Source organism: Cervus canadensis, chromosome 31, assembly GCF_019320065.1.
Source record: "Cervus canadensis isolate Bull #8, Minnesota chromosome 31, ASM1932006v1, whole genome shotgun sequence".
NCBI classification, from domain to species: domain Eukaryota; kingdom Metazoa; phylum Chordata; class Mammalia; order Artiodactyla; family Cervidae; genus Cervus; species Cervus canadensis.
Genome location: NC_057416.1, coordinates 12,895,844 through 12,922,397, shown reverse-complemented (window position 1 = coordinate 12,922,397; position 26,554 = coordinate 12,895,844). Strand labels below are relative to the sequence as shown.

The 26,554-nt window shown below is 42.4% G+C and overlaps 1 protein-coding gene across 1 annotated transcript in view; it reads right to left on the bottom strand.

The window, feature by feature from the left end:
* Positions 1-26,554, bottom strand: part of WWC2 (WW and C2 domain containing 2) — a 145,291-nt gene that overhangs the window by 71,734 nt on the left and 47,003 nt on the right. The gene's annotated exons all lie outside the window — the stretch shown is intronic.

Genomic DNA, 26,554 nt, shown 5'->3' with positions numbered 1-26,554 from the left:
CCTTTTTTTTTTTTTAATTTACAGAAAAGGTTGAATTACATTAAAAAAAATAACCTATAAGGTGAGGCTATCTTACTGGACAGCCTTCCCTACCTCAGTTTCTTTCTCTTCATTTTAAGTGGTGGTCACAACCCCATCTTCTCTTTGCAATGTGACTACTGGCTAAGATGAATGAACGGATGAGAACGGATTAACTCAAGAGTGTCTAGGACATGGTTAGGCAGTCAATAAATGCTGGCGATTATGAACCCAAGCAGGACACGTGAATTCTCTCTCGCTCTCCAGGGGAACGGAGTCAGGCAGTGTTTCTCAAATCAAATCCTTGGGCCCTGGAGTACAGTATACATTATGCCTACAGGATCAGAAACTCTAGGGCCCAGCAGTGTTTGTTTAATCAAGTGTTCCAAGTAATTCGAAAGAATTTGGCTCAGAAGTTAAGAACTTGAAGTTTGGCATCAAAGGGACCTGGATTCAAGTCCTTGTTCTGCCATCTTACAACGCCGGGCAGGTTATCAACCTTAAAAGCCTCTATTTTCCAATCTATTATTTTTTTTTTAAAAGGTGGGGACGGAGTGGGGAGGAGATCATGAAGTTTAAACGAGAACCAATTGGTGTGATGCCTGACAAGTGGAAAGCTTCCATATGTAGTAGACGAGCGAAATGAATCTCAGCCGTGTTAAGCAAGGCATCTAAACACGGCAACTCGCCACATTCACTGCAAACCTGGAGCCAATTTGAACTTAATCTGAGTCCAAAATCCGGCTCTTAGAATTGTGCTCAAATCCCACCTTATATCATGAAAAATGTGCAGGAAAACTGGGTTTTCTTCTGACAAAGGTACTAGATACTATGTGTATCAAAAGCTCCCCACGTCACGGGACGTGGCCCTGTCTTCATACTCTGTCTGTGAGACTGAGCTTGCATCGCCTGATTGGACAAAGCCCCTTGCGCATCCTTCTGCTGGAGGATCCTCTCTCCCTAACCTCCTCTATCCCGGCTGTCTAAAAGGCACAGGCATCCCAAAGAAATAAAGGATAAGGAGACATGGAAATGGTATGTTTGAATGACAAAAGATAGACATTATGCAAGTTTTATCCCAGCACCAAAGCAACATGTTCAAGCCTAAGTATGATGTGAATATACCTACTACTTCGAGAATCAGAAGTCACAAAAGTTTCAGAACATGCACTATGATTACTATGATAGTAACTTGATTACACTTGGAAATAATCCAGCCTTTTCTATTATTGCTCAAAGCAGACAATAAGCACTTTATTAACTGTCACTGTCCTAATACTTGCATTACTTCTATAAGTATAAATGTAACTGTGAACTCACTTAAAAATTCAGACATTTCCCTTCCTGGAACTTTAACATAAATGCTTCCTTGCAGTCTTGCTTCAAAAATCAATACTGTATTTTCTGTTTCTGGATAAACACAGATCTTTTCTCTACACCCTATTGATAAGGGTAAAACCATTAAACACACATTAATAAATTTCAAACTTTTAATTCTTTTGCAAATTATGAAACAGATATAGAGCAACATTCTCAGGTACTAAACTAACAAAAGCACTCAGATATGCTGCTATCCTGATAAAGAAAACATATTACTATGATACACTAAGAAGTAACCAGAAACAAAAAGAAATAACAGACATATTCCAAAATCAGACACAACGTGACTCAGAAGAAATGTTCCTAAATCTCTTCCTCTTGTTTTGCAGGAGGAATCTCTGAAAGAGTCAATCTTCCTTTGATGTCGAGGAAGTAAAAAATGGATGCAGTTTGTTGGTTCTCCCACAAAGGAGCAACAGCAGGCAGAAAGCCTGAAATTACCGAGCGTCTTTATGCTAAATTCCAGAGATTACTCTTTGCTTAAAAAACAGTCTTCCTTTGCACCGTGACTAATGTGAAGAAAATGGCAATTTACTGCAGCACTTTGCCACAGTTTACATACAAAACTTGAACTCTGCATGGTATTTCCTCTCCTTGAGGGCATTATATCATTCTTTCATACAACCCATCACTGAGTGTTTACTGTCAGGCCACGGAGTCAGGGTCCTATGACAGATGTCGCACACAGATGAATGTGCCCCTCCCGCTTATATGATGGTGAATATTGTTGTGTGTGCAAGTGCGGCCAGACACACTCACCCGTGCTAACTGCAACCGAGTTTGTGCTAACTAACGTTGGATGAAACGGCGCTTGATAGAGAGAACCATTTTCAGGTTAATAAAACTCTTGCCACGGTTCCAGCCTCCCAAATGTACAGTTGAGCATGAATGTTAAAGGTCTGAAGAGTTATTTTTACTGCACAGCATCTGTTGCTGCTGACGTTTAACTCAAGGCGGAGCTCGTTCGGTCAACAGCGATCGCTACAGAATCGGTCCACACAAACCTGCTTGCATTGCTCTGAGAACAGCGGTGGGATTAAAGATGAGGCTCACAACATGAATTTTACAGGGCAGGTAAAAATAACAGAACTCTCTCTACTCCTGAAAGAATTTTAATTTACAATGATGCAGATCAGTTTCCATCACTCTTCTTATCAGGCAAACTGGCAACACCAAGGAACGAAAGGGACGGGGGGAAACAGGGCTGAGTGAAGAGGCAGCGAGAAGGAACCGACTTTTAAGAACACAAACCTCTTCGGAGGAGGGTAACGCAGTTGGTTTTGCGTCTTTGGGAAAATTTGCTTAAATTCTTCTCAGCGGGTCCTACTGGATAGGAGAGGGCTGGCAGACGGGCAGGACCACGGATCGGGGAGGGCACGGCTGCCCCAGGGCTTGAAGGGCTCATCCGAGGTTACCAGCTGAAAGGGGCGTCACAGGGGCGTCTAGCCGGGCTCACTTCTTCAGCCTGAGTCCACGTCCTCTCTGATCCACTGGCTCCCATCCTGGTCTCCTCTGCTAGACTCTGGCCTTCCTATAGCTGAGCCCCACCGCGGCTGATTTTATTCGTGGTGCCACAGAGAGCCAGGTTCATCCCTCTTCTTCGTGGCGGGCTTTCAGATATTTAAGCACAGCGGTCTTGTTTCTGGGTCTGCTCGGCTACAGCCCGGGACGCCCCATCCCGTTGACTGAACAGCGAACAATAAGAACAGTCCCCTCTGACCCTTCAAAAAGCCTTCCTCAGGTGTTCTGGCTTTTTTTTTTTAATTAATTTTGGCCACACCCCAGGCAATCTGGGGCCTTATTTTCCAGACCAGGGATTGATCCTGTGCCCCCTGCATTGGAAGGCGGAGTCTTAACCACTGGACATTTACATCCTAACTTCACTCTAATTCTGGAGCAGAGATTTCAGGTCTGGAGGATGGCAGAAGGCCCGATTAGCATCTCCCTTACACCACCGAACGGAATCCTCTCACTCCTTCAGAAATAGACGCCTGAAAGGCAACATTTGTGAGTAATTCACCTTTGAAAGTACACACAGCTTGTGTGCCCCCAAAGTGCTGCTGCTTTGGGGATGCAAACACAGTACCTACAAAAATGTCAATACTTCCAATATTCTATGTTAAAAAAAAAAGTTAATTTTCACATTGAGTAAATTATACTACTAATAAACATTTCCTGAGTCCTTCCATGTACCACACACGCTTTAAATATCTATGTATGAGTTAAATCCCCATAAAATCCTGCCAAGTAGAGGCAAGTATTATCTCCATTTGAACACCCTGTGCAGGAAAAACAAAAATCAAAGGAGCCTGTGACTGTGCTGCACACGCCCCTCTAGTCCAAGCTGGGGGTTTCCAGCCATTAAGTTGCTTGTGCAGGATACAGCCATCGGTACCGCCAATTCCAGGCACGGATTTAACTACTGATACCTTACTTGGATTGACTGGCCACCAATTTCTGGAAGAAATGGCAAGAAAGGAGTTCCTTAAAAAAGTTCTGGAGGGCTACTTCCGTGGCGGTCCAGTGGTAAAGACTCCATGCTTCCAGTGCAGAGGGCCCAGGTTCAAACCCTGGCCGGGGAACTAAGATTCCACATGACTTGTAGTGTGGACCCCCCAAAAAAGAACTTCTGGCAGGAGGAGGTGGAAGGGGCCCTGGCCTTTAAGATGACCCCACTGAGGAGGGGTCCATCGCGGCCTCTGCCTGTGCACATCTGGGTCCAGCAGTAGCGGCTGTGAGTGCCCATGGGGACCTTCACACCAGAAACTGGCAGGAGGGTCTTCAAAGAAGTGAAAAATAAAGCCCAACTGCAGATGAATGGAAGATACACTCTAAGGACACACAGCTCTTAAATTCTTTAGAGATTTGATCAAAGATCAAAAGTAGACTGAACAGCAATTTCTAGGTAAAACTATAAGATGTATACATGTTTAAGAATTAGCAGGAGACTATAATACGATTCAATTTAACTGTTTGTATTGCCTGCCTATTAAAGTTAAAAAGAAGAGTTGATGCTAGCAAAGCCAAAATTGTGAATTCCTTTCCCTCAGGGGCTCTTTAATACCGGTACTGACCTGAAATTTTGAGTTAGAGCAGAGGTTCTCAAACCTGAGAGCATACTCCACTCATCTGAAATGATGATTAAAACAGATTGCCGGGGCCACCTCAGGGTCTGGGACTCAGCAGATCGGGGCGGGGGGGCCTGATCTACTGATACTAGGATTTGCAGGGTGTTTTTTTTTTTTTTTTGAGAATTTTTAAAATTTTCATACAGTTCAAATCAGTGCTTGTGGTTCAGTTCAGCTCCTTCATTGCCAAATCTGGGGGCAGGGACTGCTTCAGCTTCTCTGCCTTCTCTTTGTGATAACCAAGGAGTAAAGGTATCTGCTGCATTGAACTTTAAACTTCACATTTTCCTTAATTTTTCTTGACCTGGACAGATTTGGTGTCCTTTCCCTTGGTTGTGAGCAGGAAGTCCTTGATTTTCCCAATTGTGTAAGACATGGCCACAAGGTGCAAAGAGCGGAAAAGGAAGGATCTGCGTTTGTAACGAGTTCCCCAACAATGCTCATATGCTGTTGGTCCCTGGGCCACACTTTTGAGAACCATTGTTTAAAGGCACATTAGACAGCCCCAATCCACCCAGTGACAGAGAAAATGAAACTGGAGGGAATTCCCTGGCAGTCCAGTGGTTAAGACTCTGTACTTTCATTGCCAAAGGCAAAGGTTCAATTCTTGGTCAGGGAGCTAAGATCCTGCAAGACTTGCAGCATGGCGGGGGGAGGGGGGGGGGTGGTGGTAAAAAACTGGAAGCAAAAGCCTATGCTTCAGAAATCTCTATTATGACAACTATGACATATTTAGCAAAATTAGTAGCTTGCTAATTCTCAAATTTGGGCCACTTTGTTTAATTTTATGTAAACTTTTCTCCTCAAAGAACACTTAAATAATTTGAAAATAAGATCTTCAGAAACACGGTTTTCTCACTTATATATGAAATACACAGTAACAAGTACTCAACATTATTAGTCATCAGGGAAATGGAAATCAAAACCACAGTGAGGTACCCACCAGGATGGCTATAATTTAAAAAACAGAAATATCAAGTGTTGATGAGGATATAGAGAAACGGGACATTGTTGACGGGAAGCTAAGACGGTACAGCCTCCATAGAAAACAGTTTGGTAGTTCCTCAAAGAGTTAAAACACAGAGCTATTGTATAATCCTGAAATCCCACTCTGAGGTGAATAACCAAAAGAATTGAAAACAGGTACCCAAACTATTACACGTACCTACAGGTTCATAGCACCACTGAAGGCCAACAGGTGCAAAGAACTCAAGTGTCCATCAGTGGATGAAAGGATAAGCAGTGTGGTATATATGTGCAATGGAATACTATTCAGCTATGAAAAGGAATGAAGTATCAATACCTGGAAATACTAAATATGCTACAATGTGGATGAACCTCCAAACATTATGGTAAGTGAAAGAAGCCAAACACAAAGGTCACATATTATAATTCTATGTATATGAAATATCCAGTATAGATAAACACATGCAAATGGAAAGAAGATCAATGGTTGCCAGGGTCCACAGAGAGAAGCAATAGACAAGTGCCCATCGGTAGTGGAGTGACGGAAATGTTTTGGAACTAGAGAGAGGTGGGGGTTGAATTCCACTGTGAATGCATATATATCATTGAATTGTTCACCTTAAAGTGACTGATTCTGTGCTCTGTGAATTTCACCTCAATAAACTGTTTCATAAAATTAGTGACAAGTTTTAAGAATGCCAAGACTCCAAGTGATTATTTGGAGTAAGTAAAACAATAAAAATATGGGAAAATACTCAACTTCACTAATAATAAAAAGAAAAGCCAAATAAAACAATAATGAGGCTTGATTTTAAGACTCTCAGGATATCAAGTTTTTGTTTTGTTTTGCTTTGTCCCAAGGATGAAATTCAGTTCTGGTGGAAGATGTGGGAAATCAGTTCCTTTCATTTATTGCTGGTGATTCTGTAACTTGATACATCCTTTTAACAAACAGTTTGGCAGTATTAAAAAACCATTACACTGTTGATCCCATGTAACCTAGGAGTGCAATTTTTACACAGTGTTTCCCGAACCCCGTCCCACCTGATCACCCCCAGAAAGACTGAGGAGCTGCCTTAAGCATCTTACTAGGTTCCTGTCTTTCTCATCAGCCTACGGGCTTCCCAAGGCCAGGGCCCCTTCAGCCTTCTCTGCATCTCTAGCCCAAGGCCTTCCTCACACGCAGTCGGCAGAGCAACTGTGTCGGCTGACCAAGTGGGTGCAGGTTAGAAAGGAAGACAAAAAATGAAAACAAGGACACCATGGAAGAACTGTGATTTTAAAAAATGTTCAGTTTACACAGATGTAACAGTAAATGCATTTACTAAAAGCATAATATGAAGGTTGATATTAAGATGATAGTTGACCTTACATCATGGGACGGGATAGGAGAAAAACATCGTTAAAACCTGAATCAAAATACTTGTCTCATAATTTATTTTAGTTGACTATCATTACATTATGTATCAGAAATGAATAGCTAACAGAAAACAGATTCTTAGTTACAAAGAGGGCAAGGAATTTATTTCAGGTGTTTCAAAAATTCAGCAAGCTTTTTTTTTTTTTTAAATATTTGACCCGGAGAAAACACAGAGGTCAGCAAACACTTTAACCTGTACCTCTTTTCTCTGCTAAGTGCCAAGAAATGTTTGCTTGCCGGATTATTCGGTTTTGGAAAATAGTTTGAGAATTTAAGTGGATATGTTGGCAAAGAAGGTAGGAATGTTTGAAAGAGGAAGAGGGCTTAAGAGATTACTGTCCAAACAAACAAAAACCCACCACCGTGGTCTTGTTCTCCTACCTAGAGTTTAAACAACACACAACCGGTAACAGATTGCATCACAGATAATAGCTGTTCAAGGACCAGGATGGAAAGAAGCTTGACATTCACTCTGGAGAACATACCCATCGCAACAACAAAGAGATGACACACGGCTCACTCACCCTCTGTGTGGACAGAACCTTGTTAGATTCAACCTCTTTCTTACAGAGGTCGACTAATGAACCTAAGTTACTCTTATCAAAACGTAACAACTAGGCTTCCCAGGTGGCAAAGAACCCGCCTACCAATGCAGGAGACACAGGTTCAATCCCTGGTCTGGAAAGATCCCCTGGAGAAGGAAATGGCAACCCACTCTAGTATTCTTGCCTGGAAAATCCCACGGACAGAGGAGCCTGGTGGGCTACAGTCCGTGGAGTCTCAAAAGAGTCAGACACAACTTAATGAATGAAACAAACCACCACAAAGTAAGTGAAGGTTCATTTAACCATATACCACCATTCCTCGACAAGATAACTAGAAGGGGGGCGGAATCTAATAATGACCACTAAGGTTCATAATCTTTCTATATGCTTATTCACTTCTTTTGTGAATTGTCCTTTTTTAAAATTATGTTCTTTGTCCTTCTTAACGATTTGTGGCAACTTTTAATATAAATATGTTTCCAAGGATATTATTTATCCATAAAATTGTTTATGACGAAAAAAAAAAATTGTTTATGACGAGTAAAAGACTGATTATTTAAAAGTGTTAGGCTAATTGGATAGCCAGTTAGGGGATAAAAGCTAGATCCTATCTCTTCCTTACAACAAAATTAATTTCAGATAAATCCAAAGAACTATATGTGATACATGAAAATAATTGAAGTATGAAACCCACTGGGAGAAAAGACAGGCAAGAATTCTTTAAGACTTCTGGACTCCACCCCTTAACCTAGGGTTTCAAACTGTAGCCCCTTAACACTTGCCGTTGAAAATAAATACAATGAAAACAAAACCGTAATATAAAACTTTATCAGACTGCTGGCAGCAGCTTTGAGCTAATGGCTTGCTCTCTTTGTTAAAAAAGCAATTAAGTATTAGAACAACAGACTGGTTCAAAATTGGGAAAGGAGTATGTTAAGGCTGTAAATTGTCACCCTGCTTATTTAACTTATATGCAGAGCACCTCATGCAAAATGCCGGGTTGGATGAAGCGCAAGCTGAAATCAAGATTGCCAGGAGAAATATCAATATCTACCTCAGATATGTAGATGACACCACCCTTGTGGCAGAAAGTGAAGAGGAACTAAAGAGCCTCTTGATGAAGGTGAAAGAGGAGACTGAAAAAGCTGACTTAAAACTCAACATTAAAAAAATGAAAATCGTGGCATCTGGTCCCATCGCTTAATGGCAAATAAATGGGGAAACAATGACAGACTTTTTCGTGGGCTTCAAAATCACTGTGGACGGTGACAGCAGCCATGAAATTAAAAGATGCTTGCTTCTTGGAAGAAAAGCCATAACTAACCTACACAACGTATTAAAAAGCAGAGACGTTACTTTGCCGACAAAGGTCCACCTAGTCAAAGCTATGGTTTTTCCAGTGGTCATGTATGGATGTGAGAGTTGGACCATAAAGAAGGTTGAGCACTGAAGAATGGATGTGGTGTTGGAGAAGGTTCTTGAGAGTCCCTTGGACTGCGAGGAGATCAAACCAGTCAAGCCTAAAGGAAATCAATCCTGAATATTCATTGGAAGGACTGATGCTAAAGCTCTGATACTTTGGCCACCTGATGCGAAGAGCCGACTCATTGGAAAAGACTCTGATGCTGGGCAAGACAAAAGGCAGGAGGAGAAGGGGATGACAGAGGATGAGGCGGTTGGATGGCATCACTGACTCAAAGGACATGAGTTCGAGCAAGCTCCAGAAGGTGGTGAAGGACAGGGAAGCCTGGTGTGCTGCAGTCCATGGGGTCGCAAGGAGTTGGACACAACTTGAGTGACTGAATAACAACAGCAAGTATTAGAAAGGTGCTAAAGACATAATATTAGCACCATTAGATCTCCTTGATCTAAAAAGAAGACTTGAAAAGTAGGGGGGAGAAAAGCCTAAAAATTACTTAATGTGGTTTTCCTACTCCACTGCACCTACCTGGGGAAATACAGTCCTGGGCTGAATAGAAGACCTCAGCAAGGAATGCAGACCTGGGGCAAATTTTAATTTAGGAAAGTCGACCTAAGAGTGATGGACCGGGTGCACAAAAGTAGCAGGTCTCAAAGTGCGGCCCCTGATCCAGGAGTGTCAGCACCACCTGGAACCTGGGTGGAAATGCAAGTTATTAAGTTCCTCCCCCCCAAACTACTAAATCGGAAACGGGGAGGGCATGGTCATGCTCTCTGCAGGATCCTCAGGGATCCTCATGCCTGTGAGAGCTGCAGAGAGGCTGAAACGGAGCCCAATCTTCCCTTTCACCACTGGAGAGGAGGCGACCGCAGGGACAAGCAGGAAGGCGACCGCGCTGGGGGCAACGCGGAGGGCAGGGAAACGAAATAACAGGATTCGAGGCTCCTGGGGCCAGCAGCCCTCCCAGTCTCTGGATATCTGAAAGCGGAAAAGCTGGGTAATGAAACGCTGGGGGTGTTACTCAAACAGTGCGCTCAACAGACGTGACAGCAGGAACTGAGAAAGTCCACAAGGCTATGATTTGCCGTTTCAAAGGAGTGTGTTGATACCAGCACAGGTAAACAAAATGATAATCAATTAACGTAAAAATATGTCATGTGCCAGCTGCCAGAGGGACAAGGCAGCTGAGATGCGGGGTGAAATTTCCAGGTGGAGATCAGATAATGGGTGAGACTGATGAGCCAGGCAAGGCCTTGGGATGTGCCCACGTTTAGGGTGATAGAAGGAGGTCACGGTAAGGATGCCGAGGAAACCGACTTCAACTAGAAGTGGAAAAACAACCGCAAGACACGTCAGTCTTGAGTCTTTTTATTCCTGCCAATAGGAAGTAACAATAAAACTACCCACAAAGAGACATTTCATTCATGCGTCCGTTGGGTCTTCCGATGTTTACTGACAGCCTCTCTCAAACTCTGGGACACACGAGACGCACGAAGTCTGGCTCTGGCCCCACCACTGCTTCTGCAGTCCATGAGCGCCTGTCCCCTAGGTGGGAGCTGCATAGAAATCGCCTGGCCGGCGGTGGCTAAACGTTTGCTCTGGAGACAAAGACAAAGACTGTGCCTCCCTGCGGTGTCACGGATGAACCACCAGTGTTTGTGACCGTGGGTAGAGCTGAGGGGAACACAAAGCCATCCTTGTAACGACAACACAGGGCTAGGCTCCTGGAACCAAAGCGCCCATTTCTCTTTTATGTCCGTAGGCTCAATGTTTATTACCAGGGGATGTAACCTCCAGAATCTTGGAAAGCTAGCCCGCGCAGAGACCCCGTGGACGTGGTCTCTCTCCTTTCCACTGAGTCCACGGTAATTACCCTGGTCACTCTGACCACAGGAAGCAGCTACAGGTCATGCTGGAATTTAATAATTCCAAGCCTAGAGCTTTTTTTTTTTAATAGCATTACTGAAGTTTAATTTATATACCAGAAAATTTGCCCACTGTAAGTGTACAAATCAGACATTTTTAGTAAATTTATAGAGTTAAAACCACCCCACAATCTAAGTATAGCAATTCTGACCACCCCCAAAGATGCCCCCTGCTCCAGCTGCTGTGTTCAGTCCTGTCCGACTCTTTGGGACCCCATGGACTGTAGCCCGCCAGGCTCCTCGGTCCATGGGATTTCCCAGGCAAGAATACTGGAGTGGATTGCTGTTTCCTCCTCCAGGGGATCTTCCTGACCCACGAGGCTGAACCCCCCAAATCTCCTGCATTGGCAGGAGGATCCTTTCCCACTGCACCACCGGGGAACTCCATCTTCCCCGCCACCGGCTACCACTAAGTTACTTTCTGTCTCTACAGATTTACTTTTCCTGGACTTTCATACAAATGGAAATCTGTGCTTTCTTGTGTCTGGCTTCATTTAGCATGTTTTAGTGGTACATCCAGGTAGTCTAAAGACTGATTTATCTTTCTTCGCGCCTCCCCACGACCTGTCCTGTCCACCGCAGGAGTCTTTGGGGCCCAGAACAACGGCTACATCCAACACGTGCTCGATGACAGTCTTCTCTGCCTGTCCTCTCTGCTGAGGACCGCATCTGCCCTGATGGACGCCACGCCCAACTCCCCATCCCCCCCCCCCCAATACACTCTAAGACCCTCTCAGGGTATAGGCTTTTGCATTAAAAAGTGCCTCATTCTGGTTCTGAGTACAACCAAAAGAATCACAGATTTTTTTTTTTTTTTTTAAAGCTACAGGAATGGAATTCTGAGAATCAAGTATCAGAAAACGAAGAAATGTTCGTAAGCGGCCCAAGGAATGGCGCTAACATGCTACAAATCAATTCCATCCCCAGCATTTGGTCTGCTGGCTAAACACATGATTGGATTTTTGTAACTTATAGGAAGACTTTCTGTGGCGGTATTTCCTTGTGCCCTCCAGGCTCTGTTTTCCTCTGGCAGGGCACCAGGTCCTCCGAGCACTAGGAATTAGACGTGTGGCATGTCAGGAATGTCTGATAACTACACTAACTTCGGAGCTCACCCATTAGTCATAAACAGAAATGCCCTTTGAGCTCAGACTCAAATTCAGCTCGAAGCAAACAAAAGTCATGAGGCTGAGTGCTGGCCAAGCGCACAGGCCGCTGTCGGGTGGGCTGAGAAGGCTCTAAATACCGTTCTTCATCGCAGCAAAGACAAAGACTGCTTCATTATCCAAAATGTTCACACACCCAAGGTGCGGAGCATCGCTTGGTTAAGTTTTCGATTAGTGACACCTGAGTGAGAAACACCAACCATTAAAATTACTTTATAAAGTTTGCCCTGTTCCTGTATACTTTCACAAGCATCTCCTTAACAGGGGTTCATTTTTAGTCATTAATCTAGTTCTGTAGGTGTTGGTACTGCTCAAGATTAAAGAAAAAATACAACAAACATTGAGGAGGGACTTCCCCGGCAGTCCAGGGGTGACTCTGGGCTTCGACTGCAGGGGAACACAAGTTCAATCCCTGGTCAGGGAGCCAAGATCCTGCAAACTTCCAGGTGGGGCCAAAAAAAAAAAAAAGAGGGAGAGAAATAACAACCAACTGTAGCATGTTTATCTCAATTGGATCCCAATTTTTAATTAAAAAAAAAAAGGATAAAAGAATTATTGGAACTACTGGGTAATTTAAATATACTAGATGTTATACTAGAGATGTGGGATGACAGATGTTAGATGATATGATAGGATTTTAAAAAATTTTTCCATAGTTGTAATAATCGGTGTTATGGTTTATAAGAGAATACTTCTTCCTTCGAAGATGCATGCTGAACTAGTTAATAGTGAAGGGTCATGATATCTGTAACATACTTTCCAATGTTATAGCAAAAAAAAAAAAAAACCCAACATAAACACAGTACACACACATATCTAAACAGAGAGGGAGGAGAGAATAAAAGAAATGTGGTGGTAAATTGTCAGATTTACAAATTTTTCGTAATAAAAAATTAAGGGAAAAAAATTCCTCATTAAGGAAATTTCAATAAACACAACAGATTCAATACATTCCATAAAGAAAACGGCAGGAAAGGGATTTAAAAAATCAAGCACGGAAGGACAGAGAGCAGGTCTGGGGACCAGAGCCACAAAATTTGGGCTGGCAGAAAGGTGTGTGGTAACTGAGGTGGCAGAGCGGAGAAACAGAAGACCTAAGTCGGCAGGGGAGAGCCAGGCAGCTGACTGATTCACGCTGCAAACCCCTGAAAGGTCTGGGATTCCGGCCTCAAGGACCTCGGAGAGTCGGGTGTGGCTGGCCGGAAGTCTAAGAAGTAGCCAGCCCATCAGCTTGCCTTTGCCCAACCTGGGTGAAACTGAAGATTTCCTCCCTAGAGCGACTCAGTCACAGAGATTCTGCACTTCCCGGCAGCTGGTACAGGTGCCCCATCCCTACTCAGCTCTCAGAACCCCTGGTAGAGGGGCTTGCATTTACCAAGTTGTATCACTAAGACAGGCCAGGTAATGAATGCTATAATAAAAAACAATACCAAAGTCTCAGTGGCTGAACACAGCAGACTGATTTCACACTCAAGCCAAGTTCAAAGTGGTTCTGCATGACGCCCCCCTGGCAGCTGGCCTCCACAGTACAGCTCAGGGTTCCCAGATATACCTCGGGTGACTGGCACCTCCATTACAATATTAGATAGATGGACAGATCTTAATCGGTCAGTCTTGTGGGTGGGGGTTACATGTACATCCATACTGTTCACATCCCATGGCCAAAACACATCTCTTGGAGGCTGGGAAATTAATACCCTCATGTGCCTGGAAGGAGTGGAAGAAACAGAATGGTATTAGCTATTCTAAGGCAAAAGTTAAGAACCCTGAGCCTCTTAAATAAAAGCAGAATCTAAAACAAATACACTAAAACAATGAAACATGCAATTTAATGCACAGGAGAAAATTTGAACTTCGTTCAGAGAAATTGAAGGAAGTTTAATCAATTACCATATTTGGAGAGATATAATACCGTCTAAAAATAAACATGTGGAGAAAGAAATTTAAAACTTTTGGAAATGAACAATATGATAGAAGAAGTGATCCTATCTATTAAAGTGTTAGAATATTAAGAAAATTTCCCAAAAAGTAAGACAAATAGAAAGAGAATGATAAAAAAAATTGGAGGCCTGGTTTTGGAGAGGTGTGGGGGTGGAAAACGTGAGGTCTACTATCTGAGTAGTGGAAGTTCCAGAAAGAGAGAGAGCAAAGTACACATGAAGGGGATGACATTATCAAAGATGCAATACAAGAAAATTTCTCAGAACTGAACAACTGGTTTCTTGATTATAAATAGCCCACCCATAAGAATTGTTTAAAAAAAAAAAGACCCACGTCAAAGCACAATACTGTGGAATTTTAGAACATAGATGCAACAAGAAAAGTCTAAAAACTTTCAAGAAGAACTAGGTCACCAAAAAAAAAAAAAAAAAAAATCAAGAATCAGAAAGGCTAGGGCTTCCTACATGGCACTAATGGTAAAGAACCTGACTGCCAATGCAGGAGAAAGGCTATACACGAACAACACATTTCTGAAAAAGAAATAAAGAAATCAATCTCAATTACAACAGCACCAAAACCAGTAAAATACCTAGGAATAAATTTAACTACAGAGGTGACATACCTCTACTCTGAAAACTATAAGACATGGATGAAAGAAATTGAAGACGACAGAAATAAATGGAAAACTATTCTGTTTTCATGGATTGGAAGAATTAATATCGTTAAAATGTCAATTCTACCAAAAGCCAACTATAGATTCAGTGCAATGCCTATCAAGATAACAATGACTTTTTTGCTAAATAGAAGTAAAGAAAATACTCCTAAAATTTATACAGAACTACAAAAGACCCTCAACAGCCAAAGCAAACTAAAACTAAAAGCAAAGCTAAAACTCAACAGCAAAAATAAACAAATAACCGAATTTAAAAAATGGGCACAGGACCATTTTTTGGATGCTCTTCTTTGGATTGTTTTCCAAAGAAGACACACAAAAGGCCAATAGGTAGGAAAAGATGCTCAACATCACTAGTCACCGAAAGTGAAGCTGCTCAGTCGTGTCCGACTCTTAGCAGCTCCATGAACTGCAGCCTACCAGGTTCCTCCATCCATGGGATTTTCCAGGCTAGAGTACTGGAGTGGGTTGCCAGTTTTTCTGCAAACTAGTCATTGGGGAATGCAAATTAAAACTGTGATATCACCTCATGAGTGTTAGAATGGCCATCACCAAAAAGACAAGGGATAACAAATACTGGCGAGGCTGTGGAGAAACGGAAAGCCCTGTGAACTCGGGGTGGGACTATACAGCCACTATTGAAAATAGTATGGAGGATCCTCAAAAAAATTAAAAATAGAACTTACCATATGGTCCAGAAATTCCACTTCTGGAAATATATCCAAAGGAAACAAAACACTAACTCCAAAAGGTGTCTGCACCTCTACGTTCATAGCAGTGTTATTTATTATACCCAAGACATGGAACCAACCTAAGGCTCCATCAATGAATGAATGGGTAAAGAAGTTCTGCTGGCGATACATATATAGCACAACTATATATATGTATGTTATTCATATATTATTCGACTATAAGAAAATGAGGAAATCCTATTATCTGTGCCAACATGGATGGACCCTGAAGGCATTAGGCTAAGTGAAATAAGCCGGACAGAGAAGGACAAATTCTGTATGATCTCTTATTTGTGGAATCTGCAAACAAACAAACAACAAAGCAAAACAAAAAAAAACCCTCAGTAAAGAAAAGAGATCAGACTTGTGGTGGGAGGAGGGTGAGGGAAGAGGGAACTGGAGGAAGATGGTCCAAGGCATAGACTCCCAACTCTAAGGTAACTGAGTCCTGGGGATGTGACGTCGAGCATGATGATTACAGCCGGCAGCGAGCCCTGCTGTGTGATGTACAGGGAAGCTGTCGAGAGAGTCAATCTTAAGAGTTCTCCATAAGAAGACAATTTTTTCTTTTTTCTTCCTTTTCTTGTTAGTATATCTGTTAAGATACACTATGAGATAGCTGAACCTATGGTGGTGATCATTTCACCATATATATAAATCAAACCATCACGCTGTATGTCTTGAACTGATAAAGTGCTGCATGTCAATTCTCTCTCAATAAAATGCGGTGGGGGCGGGGGGGGTGGTCAGGTGGAAAGAATCAGAAAGGCACCAGACTTCTCAAACACAAGATTGGAGGCTAAGAAGTCAGTAGAAAAATACGGTCACATTTTTTAGTAGAAATTATTTCCAATTTGAAGTTATACCCCCAGGTAAAATATCTGTCAGGTATGAGAATAGAATCATTTGGCATTTTCTGAGATGCAAAGACTCAACAAATTTATCTCCTAGGTCTCCTTTCTAAAGCAACTCCACCAAAATGGGAGACAAAATTAAGAAAACTGGAAGACAGGCTGATTCATATCAATGTATGACAAAACCCACAAAAAAAATAATAAATAAATAAAGTAAATGTACAATTCAAAAAAAAAAAGAAAACTGGAAGACATGGGTTTCAAAAATTTAAGTGTTTCAACTTCTAGTAAACGGACATCCCACGAGCGTATGACACATGCAACAGTTCTGTCACGTGACTCACCAGGTTGAACTGGAGGCCAGGAACAGAAGGAGCAGCAGGTGTGAAACTGGGAGAAAACCTGCTGTGCTTAAACGTGCTGAACGGAGACTCTGGCAGTAAATGGGTGACAGGGACACAAACAATTAAGCCAATGGAAAAAAAAAGAGACAATTATTAACTACAGAGAGAACCAAAGGAAATTCAACTGTAGTACACTAGATCGGCCATCCAGAAACAATATTTACATAGCCAGAAAAAACATAAACATTGAATACTGACTTCACGCTGAAGCTGAAGCTCCAATACTTTGGCCACCTGATGCGAAGAGCCGACTCATTGGAAAAGACCCGAATGTTGGGAAAGATTAAAGGCAGGAGGAGAAGGGGGCCACAGAGGATGAGATGGTTGGACGGCATCACTGACTCCATGGCTGCGAGTTTGTGGAAGCTCCGGGAGATAGCGAAGGGCAGGGAAGCCTGGAGTGCTGCAGTCCATGGCGTTACAAAGAGTCAGACACAACTGAGTGACTGAGCAACAACAAGTTAATACTCAAGGATGAAAGGAAGGGGAATGTGTACACGGGGCGGGCACCGAGGAGAGCAGAGTCCTCACCCCCAGCTGGAAGTCAGTTCTCAAAATCTACTAACTAAAAAGTCAAGACATGTCCAAGCATTATTTAAAAATACAGAGGTGAATACCAAGAAAAGCCATTAAATGTGTCAAAGTGGTTGACTGGCAAAGAGTGGTGGGTCAGTCTGCCTCCCGAATCTGATGTCTTAAGCTGATGTTGTGTTAAAGAGGACCCACTGTTTTCTGGAAAACCCACTGTTTTCTAGAGGGTCGAAATCGTTCTCTGGCCAGCACAGCAACTGTTCACCTAAAGTTTTTGTCTTTTTTTTTAAGTGAATAAGCACCTGAACTGTACATCTGGAACCATCCTCTCATCATTATTTCTGCTGTGGCTTTATGCTCATTTTGTCCAACAAACCTACTACTGTCTTCTCTGAGTACCTTGAAAACTCATTTTCCAAAGAAAATAAAATTAGCCTTTGAAGTAGGCTCTTCTTTTGAAGCTCAGATTGGTATCCATGAGAAACTATTGAGAGCCACTTCCTTACACAGGTGAACAACGACCTGATTGTTTATGTTAAAGTAAGCTAGAATCGGGTTTCAAAAATTTCTGGTGTGAGAACATATTATTTTGATATTCATACTGAGTATTCAACTATCAGATACTCAGTAATTCTCCGGTTTACAACAGAAAGCTGTAGCACTTAACACTTCCATGTCTCTACCCTAGGTCTTGAATCTCCAAAATTACCTCCTTTAATACAAAAACTATGTGATATAAACTACCTGGGTTTATATGCATCAAGATTTATACTCCGTTTGGGTACACCAGAGTCATTCCAAAACTGTATTTCAGAAATTCTCTGATAGACATCTAAAAATATGGTGATAAAAAAACCTAAGCTCTAACTTTCCAAAAAGTATAAAAAATATGACATGCCTGTCTTTTCTTCCTCAAACATCTTTACAGTAATGCATTTAATTACAATGAGTACCAAAAATGTGATTATGTAATTACAGTTCTTTCATGCCAATGATTTTTAAGCTTGTACTTGTTTGATCAATCTTGTTAATTTTAATATTTCCAAAGGTTTTTAAAAATACAAAGATACAGACTTCATAATACTTTATGCTGTAAAAAAGATATTTCATATTTAGAGAGAACTTTTTTAAAACCTCTTGTATTTCCACACATGTCATGATTTAAAATCCTGTTTCAATGTGTGAAAATGGTATCTCTTCTCCTTGTTTTAGGCTTCTGTCCTGGACAATTTCTACCGCAGCCGGTGTGCACCCTCACACTCAGCGACAGACAGGGAGGGGATGAATGGCTTAACAACCTGTCCTTAATGTCTGTTTTCTTCAAAGAATTTCTAGGCACCAGACACTTAAAAAAATAAGCTTCAACATCCTTGACGTTGAAGTAGACGTTTTTCACTCCATCACAACTAAGCCAAGACACAGAGACACAGATGTGTGCACCAGAAGTAATCCTGGAGTCTCCCAAGATACAGCTCTACAGTGAACTCAAACACCCACCCCACCGAAAATCAGAGCATCTGGGCTTGACCCCGTCTTTTCCAATAACTTGCTGGGAGAGCTCTAACACTTAGCAATCTCTTTGATTGTTAATTTTCTTCAACTATAAAACAACAGGGTTTGATTCAAAGACTCAGAGTCAATTTACGCCTTCAAGTTTGATGATATTTTAGATTTTGCCACCTTGCAGTGTGTTGTGATTCATATTTTATTTTCCCACTGATTCAGACAGAAATCTAAATGATCCTTAATTGGCAGTTGCTGTTCAGTTGCCAAGTCGTGTCCATCTCTTTGTGACTCTTCTGTCTTCCACTGTCTCCCAGAGCTTGCTCAAATCCATGTCCATTGCGTTGGTGATGCTATCTAACCATCTCATCCTCTGCTACTCTCTTCTCTTTCTGCCTCAGTCTTTCCCAGCATCAGGGGCTTTTCCAATGAATTGGCTCTTCCTAGCAGGTGGCCAAAGTAGTGGAGCTTCAGCTTCAGCATGGGTCCTTCCAATGACTACTCAGGGTTGACTTCCTTTAGGATGGACTGGTTTGATCTCCTGGCCGTCCAAGGGACTCTAAAGAGTCTTCTCCAGCACCACAATTCAAAGGCATCAGTTCTTCGGCGCTCGGCTTTCTTTATTGTCAATGACCCCTAACAATTGTGTTTCAAACCCTTGTGCCCTCCAAAAAAAGCCCTTCACTCCATCTGGCAGGAAATATAAGGATCTTCTTAAATTAAAAAAAAAAAAAAGAAAAGAAAAAGCCACTCACTGACTTCTAGTGCCAACTACATAAAATCCAAGCGATGTGGTCTGGCATTTAGGACATTCAGAATCCGACCTCAACCCACCTTCCCAGCTGTTATCGCCAAAGAGTCCCTTTCTTGTTGCCAAAGCTACAAACTAAACCTGTTTTTCTTTTCTTTTGGCTGTGCCACACGGCATATGGGACCTTAGTTCCCTGACCAGGGATCAAACCCAAATCCCCTGCATTAGAAGCAAAGAGTCTTAACCACTAGAGAAGTGCCTAAACATGTTTCTCTCAAGAATACCAAAGTCTTCCCGGCGCCCATGTGTTTTGCTCGTGGTATTATCTTTACCTGGACTGCTCTCTAGCTCCAAAGGGTCAAGTTTTACCTGATCCTCAAAGCTAAGGGGACCATATATCATCCAAACTGGGACAATTTTGACAGTGACAGCAGATGCTAATTGGTAGGACATCGGGACACCAGGAATAAACGGGCTCCCCCAACATGCCGGGACCTGTGAGGGCACACCTACAGGCAATTTCTCTCCTTCCACCAACACAAATCACACCGGAAATTTGTATCTCCTTTCGAAGATCATTTCTGCTGTGCGTTTGGGTTATGCGTGTAACAGTCTGAATCACGGAATGATTTGGTGTCTGACTCCCCACAATGCCTGGCACATAGTGGGTGCTCAGCAAACGTTTGATAAATGAGCCTCTTCCTAAGCACGTGTGATTCCAGTAGACAACATCAGGTTCTTTCAAGTCAGCACAGGCCCTTGTATAACCAGCACCCCCATTCACACAGAGAGGAGCCACACGCCTCGGTCACCCCGCAGACCCGTCTCCCACAGGGATGGCCCTGGGCTCACTGCATTGGAATAAGGGTCCTGAGGTCGGGCAGAAGCACGCTGTAAACACACGCTGATCCGGGCCTGCTTCACCCTCTGGATCCTGGCTCCTCCATGTGTCAAAACATCCTGTGCAGTAAATACAATGAGTTCCCATTTTACGAACATTTTATGGTTCACAGAAATGAAGAGCCCTGTCCAGAATGGGCTGCTAAGCGAGGAGCCAGGTCTTAAATCGAGACACTGTGACCACCAGGCCTATTGTGGTCCCCTCAGGACACTTGCAATGAACTCACAGATATGGCATCTGCGTAACAGAAAACACCACTCTCAGCCCTGAACGCCGCAGGCTACGATGCACAACTGCCCCAGTTCTGCCGATTTTCTGAAAACGAGAGGGAAAAACATCTTTCAGTAGCTACTTCTTTCAACTACTGGTATAGATGGAACGGGCTAAGTTAGAATGGGGGTGGGGGGGGAAGGAAAGGCAACATAAGTAAGAGAAAGAGAGAATTTAACACAGTACAAAACTAGAAGGAGGAAGATTGCAGTGTCAGGGTATCGGGGGTGCTCTGCGTCTGCGTCTCAGCACACTGGAGACACACAAATGCGTCAGGTGACTTTGGGGACAAGATAAAGCAGGCACTTTATCATCCGGAATGTCCCCCTCACCCCCCCAAAGATGGACACTTCTACTAAAACAGAAAGTCTTACGAATTTAACCAGAGCATTAAAAAAAAAAAAATCAAACACACTTATATTTTTGTCCAAGTATTTTCATGATACCCTATTTCAAACACCACACATAGGGTTTGGATGAAAAATTAAAACTTGTATTTGGTGCCAGTTTTCTAAAATTCCTACATTACCTATAGAGTTTCTACATTCTTCCTTTGTAACAGTAATTAAATTTCAGCCCCAACGGGCTTTGCTCCCGTTTGCTGAGTCTGAAGGCATGAGAAGTATGTAGCGTTTATACAACAGGAAATCTCTAAGAGCATGCTGCTGAGGTTTCCTTCCCCCACACCCCCTCCACACCCATTCCTTAAACTGCCTTCAAAAGGCCTGCTGTACTCCTTAAAAACGAAACACACGTCGCCCTCAGAAGCAGCGCATCTACCCCTTGGTTCGTTCGGACGCCACTGCTGAGGCTGGACGGTGGCCTGGCTTCAACGGCTGGGCGAGCCAGTCCCTGACCTCTAATGCTCAAATCCTGTAATGCCACGCAGGCCAAATTTGCTTTTCTGCTGTTATCAGAGTGGAATTTGGGAGGAAAAAAAAGAAAGCTTACCAACTTGGCTTTCCACTCTCTACATACCAAACCTTCGTCGAGAGGCCCTTCCATGGCGTGACACGAACGTGCCTCTGACCCTCCGAGTTGGGACAGGCCTTCCACCCCTGCCCACACCCCCCAACCCCTGACCCTCAGATCAGCGCTGGCCAACCATGGTCTGAGCTCCCATGGGTGTTTACCCAGTATATGTGAGACTCTGGAACCAAAGAAATGTTTCTTGATGGTCCATTAGAGGTAAAGCTTGTAAATACAGTGCTGAGATGAGGCTAACATTTATTAGTTGTTAATACCTCTGCAATGGGCTTCCCAGGTGGCACTAGTGGTGAAGAACCCGCCTGCCAATGCAGGAGGCCTAAGAGACACGGGTTCCATCCCTGGGTTGGGAAGACCCCTTGAGGAGGGCATGGCAACCCACTCCAGTATTCTTGCCTGGAGAAGCCCATGGACAGAGGAGCCTGCCTGGCTGACTATACTCCAGGGGGCTGCAAAGAGTTGGACACTACTGAAGTGATTTATCACGCACGCAATACATCTGCAATAGTCGCCAGTAACATTTATTAGTACTTCTGGTTTATGAAATGCCCCCAGAGTGCCTTTTCCACAGGGCATCACTGGTCAGGAGAAGTATCATTATGGTAATGAGGGTGTGGAAGTCACCACACTGGAGGCTGTCACACAGAACTGGCAGCCAGCCAGTCATAATTTGCCTGATCTTTTGAAAACATCTATCCATGACCCCAGAAGCCAATCAAGGTCAAGGAATACCCAGGAGGGCTGACTCCACTGAGGAGCATCCTCATGATATGGTTTAGGGTCAAGCTGGCCTAAACCAGAGCTCTTCCGGGACCCATACCCACAAGAAAGGACTTACTCCAAAGTCATATGGATCATAAGAATTTTCTCCAACAGTGCAAACTGCCTTAAGACTTTTCTAAAATAGCCCTGATTTTTAAGAAAGCAGAATCTCTAGCTTACTTCAAACTCCGTCTTTTGAAGACCAGTTCCCAATCTCTTCTTTCTTTTTCCATTACTTAAGAAAAAAAAGGTTGAATCACATAATCACAAAGGACACTGACCTGCCATTAAGTTATAATATTTTACAAGTAAAGTAATAGGCAGTTTAAGATTATGAAGTCTTACTAAATGAAATTTAGAGCAGAAAGTGAATTTCTTACATGGACCTTCCTAATTGCTGCTCACAGAAATTATTTTGTCCAAACGGCATGAGAGAATTTTAATTTCAGTTCCATTTTCTCATTACCCTCAAAAACTCTAAAAGTACCATTTTGTTAAATTGAGTCTGTCCCAACTGAATGGAGTAATTCAGGGGCTTAGCTCACTTGTCCACTGGAACACTAATTTCATTTTTCCTAAAATTAATACAACCTGTAACAGAGCAAACCACACCCACTAATCTTGCCACCTTATTCAATAATTCAATTCTATGTGTAATTATGTTATAAAATTATAAGCTAGATCACAAATCACTTTTGTACAATGACCTAGAAAATACCCAACATCTCTTCATGAAATTGAAAACATTTAGATTCAATTTAATAGTTTTGGGCAATCTACACACCATAACACAGTCAAGACGGAAGAGACTTCCAAAGTCATTTGGGTCAATTCAAACAATCAAATGAAAAATAATAAAGGAAATAGAACACATTCTAATTTACACTGCAGTTGAGTTCCAAAAGTTCGTTTATTGTAAATCAGCTGCTTGAGCTCTTGGGCTACTTACTTGCTTAGGCCCCCAAATCAGACCACAGAAGTCTCTCAAACCCATAGTTTACGTAAAGAAAGCTCTCCGCATCTTCCCTGTTGTACGACAAGTTTTATCACTGGAAGAAGGATCAGTCGTTCTGTTCTGACTACTTCCATCAGCTGAGAGGAGACACTTTCCAGCTCCAGTTCATCAGGTCCTGCAGCCCAGGCGAGCTGGGAACACAGGGTGTGGATAACATAACCCCGGGACATTGAGTCCACACGTCTCCCAAGACTCTGGCCTTCTGATCCCTCTGGCCATTCAGATGTGCCTGCCTGCTTCCCTTTTTACTGTCATCACTGCCTTTCACCATCCAGAGCATTCCTCCTCTAGGTTCACTGGGGAAACGGTCTCATCGCTTCCTTCTGTCCTCTTTGCTCCCTCCTCCCGTCACCGTGATATCCTAAGGCTTCTCACTGCTAGTCTCTTAGGGGCTTCTCTTCCTTTAAGTCATCTTCTCTCGCCAAGGCACTGTAAGTGAAGTGAAAGTTGCTTAGTAGTGTCCAACTCCTTGCGACCCCATGGACTAAACAGTCCATGGAATTCTCCAGGCCAGAATACTGGAGTGGGTAGACTTTCCTTTCTCCAGGGGATCTTCCCAACCCAGGAATCGAACCCAGGTCTCCCACATTGCAGGTGGATTCTTTACCAGCTGAGCCACAAGGGAAGCCCAAGGTGCTATAGAAGAACAAAGCTTGAACGCTGGCAATAACAATGCCTCTTGGAACACAAAAGAAAGAGGAACATGTTTGAAAAGGCAAACGTATCAAAGGCCTTTGATAAGACCTTGGGGTTAATGATGGGACTCAAGTACTTGCCCTACGAACCAAAGATAACCACTGCACTAGATTAACTAAACTTGGCAATGGTATGGGGTGGGGCAAGTGAGAAGAGTTGGGTGATAGAGTTGAATAACAGAGTTGTTCCTTGTGAGTCAGAAAACCTAAAAGTCCCATGAAGAAAGAAAGAAGGAAAAGAAAAGGACACCTCTGCCCACATTGCAGACTAGAAACAAGGCCAGGGTAGTGGAGAACAAGGTATCATGTATTAGTTTGAACAAAAAGTTCATTCGGGGTTTTCTGAACCATCTTATGGAAAAACCCAAATGAACTTTTTGGCCAACCCAATAGAATAATGGGTAGCATGCTAATGGGAAACCCCATGAAGAACAATATAGCAAGATATACACAACGAAACAGCTGATAATGGTTGCTGCAGTGTTGGCAATGGAAGATGAAGAACTTTTATTTCTAGTACAGGTAGTCTGTGAGGCAGTGTAGCACCAGAAAAATGAATGTAAAAGCCAAAATTGTGCAAAATAATCTTTTTTTTTTCTTTTTTTCAAAATAATCTTAATAATTAATGAGAAAAGGTTTCAGTTGTTTCAGGACCTTTGGGATTTTTCAACAAAATATTAAAAGCTCTCAATATATAGGGAAGTGAAAAAACGGTAAAACTAATATTTATTTAGTATACTGTAATTTACTAAATTATTTAGTATACTGTGATTTGGGGCCTTCCCTGGTGACTCAGCTGATAAAGAGTCTGCTTGCAGTGTGGGAGACCCAGGTTTGATCCCGGGGTCTGGGAGATCCCCTGGAGAAGGACACAGCAACCCACTCTAGTATTCTTGACTGGAGAATCCCACGAGCAGAGGAGCCTCGTGGGCTATAGTCCATGGGGTCACAAAGAGTCAGACACGACTGAGCGACTTCACTTTCACACTGTAATTTAAAACATTAAAACATAATTAAAGTGTTTCTCTGTGAAAAAAACTTATCAAAAGTAGTTTAAACAGGGCTTGTCTTCTTCATGTGGCATAACTTAGGATTCTAAAAGAGAATCTCTTCTAAACCTTGACAAACTGCCACACTCCTTTCCAAATTTGAATCAATTGCCAACACTTTATCCTTTGTGAATTATCTCTAAGAGTTGCTTTAACGTTAAGATAATTCGGTGGTATCACTTGATCTGGGATATCTTCATCTTTTTCATCATAGTCACTTGCCTCATTTAAGCCAAAAAATTTGCCTTCGCTAAGTTCCTAGAGCCACACATCTCGTCTTTCATATGCTGGCAGTGTCAACGTTTCCACTGTCAACTATTTCTTCTATAATTCTATTTACATTTGATTTAAACCCCGCAATGTCATTTTTACAGTGTGGCAAAAGTTTCTGCCATTATTACTCACTGTTACTTTCCACTGTAATGCTTGGTTGTTTTCTAGTGCATGCTTCATCTTGTATTTCTTCCAAAATTCAGCTACAGAAAACACACGATCTCTGGTTATAGCATCAATAATCAGTCTGAAACTCCACTTATGATAACATGCTTCAAAATCTATTGAAAAGCAAATTTTGCCATTTTCATGCAAGTTCCTGAGAGAATATAACTGTAGGGGTTGTGCTTCAAAAGTTAGATTTTTTTGCATACTTCTGGACATAAACACACTTGATCCGAGTTTTGAAACAATGATACCATAACCCATGATCTTTTATTTATGTGCTAAATGACTGGTTGAGATGCTTTTTCAGGACTGTTTAATATTCTAGGATTCTCAGATTGATGGATACACAAGTTTTAATTTAAAGTCAACCAACGCAAACAGGGTAAACACTTACTAAGTTTGAATCAAAAACACAGAGTAACTGTGTTTAGCCTCTTCCTTCATAACCACGTCAAGACCTGACATCTTTTATGGCATAAGTTCCAACCTGTCCCATCAACATTAATATCTGAGTTTCATCATCGTCACCTGCAGCTACTAATCCTAGGGACCTGGATGCAAATTTCTCAGCAGCATCCTTATCTGTGCTATAGATTCGCCTGATGGCTTAGTAGTAATCAATTCATGCCAACTTCTGAATAATGAAGCCAGTCTTTACAGAGAGTATGCCTTCTTCACTATTCACGTATTTACTGTTTTCTTTCAACACAGCAACTAATTCCCCTGCTTTGGCCTGAATGATAATCAAGCTGACAAGGATATTTAAAATTACAGTCTTTGATCCAAAATGTAAGGAAACGCCCCATGTCAACCAAAAGCAACTTTCAGTTCCTAGCACAATTTAAACTAAAAGATGCTGAATGGACTTCAACTTCCTTCCACACTCACAGGACGTGTTCGATACGCTTCACGCGGGCCTCAGTCTCATCTTGTCTTTGCTTAGCTGTCACACCTTCCCGTCTTCTAATCACTTCCAATTTCACTTCTAGCACTCTCACTTTTCATTTCTTTGCTGCGCCTTCATTTTTTGTTGGCCCGATGCCCTCTTTCAATTATTCTTGTAAAATGCCACGGGGGT